Source organism: Balaenoptera musculus, chromosome 10 (genome assembly GCF_009873245.2).
Source record: "Balaenoptera musculus isolate JJ_BM4_2016_0621 chromosome 10, mBalMus1.pri.v3, whole genome shotgun sequence".
Lineage (NCBI taxonomy): Eukaryota > Metazoa > Chordata > Mammalia > Artiodactyla > Balaenopteridae > Balaenoptera > Balaenoptera musculus.
Window position 1 is genome coordinate 54,659,031 of NC_045794.1, and position 3,504 is coordinate 54,662,534.

The 3,504-nt window shown below is 48.3% G+C and overlaps 1 pseudogene; it reads right to left on the minus strand.

The window, feature by feature from the left end:
- Positions 1–1,740: 1,740 nt before the first annotated feature.
- On the minus strand, positions 1,741–3,052 carry LOC118902103 (annotated as a pseudogene).
- Between the last annotated feature and the right edge of the window lie 452 nt (positions 3,053–3,504).

The following is a 3,504-nucleotide window of genomic DNA, read 5'->3' on the forward strand; positions in this document are numbered from 1 at the left end:
CCTAAATTCAGAGGTTTTCCCCTTAAAAAAAAAAGTTAAAGGATTCTCCAAGAATTGATATCCCCAAATACATGTGGTTGGCAAATACAGAAAATAAAAATAAAAGTGTACTGCTCTTCTACTCTTGCCAGAGGACAAGAAAACCTTAAATACAACTAGCCACAAATATGTTCATCACACAGCTTATAGTGATGTCACCCAGATACAGTAAACTGCATCTGAGAGAAAGAATGGATTCTTTGATCTGGAAGGAAGTGTATGGTGGTTGGATGCCAATCTGGCAACTGTTTTCACTTTTTCCTTCCTAACAAAATCCCAAGTTTGTTCAGGTACCTACCCTCCTCCATGAACCTCAGGAGAAACTGAGCTCCAGGAGTGGACCTAATTGGCCTAAAGTCAATATCCCTCTTCTTGAGAACTGGCATGTGATCCAATTTTGGTTAATAAGACATAAGGAAATATTTGCTGGAAGCTTCTGGAAAAGTTCTTTCGCACAGTTAAGAAAGACCCAGGGAGCCAGTTTCTCTCTTCCACCTGATGAGAATAAAGAAAGAGTTTGCCCCAGACACTACAGGCAGCCATCCTACAACCCTAAAGGAGCCTGTCTGTGATGATATTGATGGTAGAACAGAGTGATAGAAGTACCTGGGTCCTTGATAAAATCAATGAATCACTAGAGCAGCCAATGCTGAAGCCTGTCTTACCTCTGGACTTTTTTTTCAATTCCCACTTATTTTTGGCTCTTGGGGCAATGTCATCTTTTCCATATGAAAAAAAGCAGCAAGTTCAACACAACAGAAGTTTGAAGTGTAGAATAGGACAAAACCAAGGGTAGGCGGGAAAAGGCAATAGCAAAAGTAAGAGATAAGATGTTGCCAAAAGACAGATGGTATCCTGTCCCCTCTGTGGGGAATGACATTTAGGTGGCAGCACATACCTTTCCATATAGGTACAGAAGGGCTGATATTAATTTTTTTCTGTAAGAAAAGATAGGCTTGGGGAGGGGCTTTCTGGAGGCTTAGAGACCAAGGCTGGTCTCTCTCTCACTCCTCTTGACCCCCTTTTCCGACCAGGGGAAAGGAAGGAATCGAACATTATGAAGGAGGTAAAGTGGAAGAGGGAAGGATCCCCCTTGACAGGGTGGGGGCCTGACCCTTGCAAAGGAACTAGCTCAGGACAGAGCTTGGAGGGAGACTGAAAATGGAGATAATACTGTTAACACCTCCCCTGAAGCTGAGAAAGGAGTGGGGAGATATCTGGAAACTAGGACTTCAATGGTCTGGATGCCCTTCTCCAAAACCCCACCCCTTCCTTGTAGGGACTTCTACCTGCTGCTTGGTTACCTATCCCCTGGGCTACCACATGGGCCTAGGTTGGTGTTCATCTATCTGTGTTTTCAGCACACGGTTCTAAATGGGATTTGATGAGACCCAGCTTCCTGGAGAGTTATCTCAAAAACAGAGAGGGAAATGTTCACTGGACAGATGGGAGGAGTGGGCACTAGAAGGAAATACAGGGTTACCCAGAATGGCAGAAATCTAGGTTCCCCAGAGTGGGGGAGCAAACAACAAATATTTATTGAGTGACTACTATGTGCCAGGCACTGTTCTAGAACCGCCCCCGTCAAAAAAAGAAAAAACAAGATAGAGGCAGAAAATGCAAATTCAGAGGGAGAGGAAAGGGGCGGTTAAGGAAGAAGGCTGAGGAGACTGAGAAGCCTGCGGTGATGGGGACTCGGCCTTAAGCCTCCTCACCCAAATCCTCCTCCCCTTCTGCAGTGGCATCCTGGTACCGCTGGTACTCGGAGACGAGGTCGTTCATGTTGCTCTCAGCCTCGGTGAACTCCATCTCATCCATGCCCTCACCTGTGTACCAGTGGAGGAAGGCTTTCCGGTGGAACATGGCAGTGAACTTCTCTGAGATGTGCTTCAACAGCTCCTGCATGGCCATGCTGTTGCCAGTGAAGGTGACCACCATCCTGAGGCCACGGGGCGGGACGTCACAGAGAGCCGTCTTGACATTGTCGGGGATCCAGTCCACGAAGTAGCTGCTGTTCTTGTTCTGCACGTTGAACATCTGCTCATCCACCTCCTTCGTGGACATCCGCCCACGGAAGACAGCAGCCACGGGGAGGTACCGGCCATGGCGGGGATGACAGGCAGCCATCATGTTCCTGGCATCGAAGACCCTCCAGGTGAGCTCGGGCACAGTGAGGGCCCAACACTGCTGGCTTCCACGGCTGGTTAGAGGGGCAAAGCCAGGCATGAAGAAGTGGAGACGTGGGAAGGGCATCATGTTGCCTGCCAGCTTGCAGAGGTCAGCACTGAGCTGGCCAGGGAAGCGGAGGCAGGTGGTGACACCACACATGGTGCCTGAGATGAGGTGATTCAGGTCCCCGTAGGTTGGCGTGGTCAGCTTGAGGGTGCAGAGGCAGGTGTTGTAGGGCCTTGTTGTCAATGCAGTAGGTCTCATCAGTGTGCCTCACCAACTGATGGATGGCATTGTAGGGCTCAACCACAGTGTCGAACACTTTGGGTGAGGGCACCACACTGAAGGTGTTCATGATGCGGTCGGCATACTCTTCACGGATCTTGCTGATGAGCAAGATGCCCATTCCAGAGCCTGTGCCCCCGCCCAGCGAGTGGGTCAGCTGGAAGCCCTGCAGGCAGTCACAGCTCTCGGCCTCCTTCCGAACCACATCCAGGACTGAGTCAGCCAGCTCGGCCCCCTCTGTATACTGGCCCCTGGCCCAGTTGTTGCCTGTCCCAGACTGACCAAGAACAAAGTTGTCTGGTCTGAAGATCTGACCAAAAGGACCTGAGCAAGCAGAGTCCATGGTCTCAGGTTCTAGATCCACCAAGATAGCACAAGGAACATATTTTCCACCTGTGGCCTCATTGTAGTACACTGAGATGCTGTCCAGCTGCAGGTCGCTAGCCCCATGATAGGTGCTGGTGGGGTCAATGCCATGTTCATCACTGATCACCTCCCAGAACTTGGCACTGATCTGATTGCCTCACTGACTGGCTTGGTTGTGCACGATTTCCTTCATTGTTAAAATTTATTCTAATCTTAATTTAAGATTAATTTATTCTCTAAATTTATTTTAATTTATTCTAATCATTTTGCTCACCTTAAAGTGTGTATGGGGCAAGAAAATGATATGAACTAGTTTTTCTCTGCTGCTGGTCACAGGCTGGAAGGATGGGATGGGCTCCAGAGGCTAGAGCAGCGAGTTCCGAACGTGGCAGCAGGAAGGTTCTGAGAGTTGGACTTTCTTTTATGTGAACTAATATTTGTCCTTATTATTCAAGCCAGTTGGAATTGAGTTTTCTGTTCTTTGCAGCCAACAGCATCCTAACTGATACAGAGACCTATTCCTTCTCCAGTCTGTCTTCCTTTTACAGATGAAGAAACACGGCCAAGAGAGAATGTCCCAAGGTTACACAACCAGGATTTATAAACCTGAGATTAGTTGTAAAGGAAATTGCACAAATGGCTTTC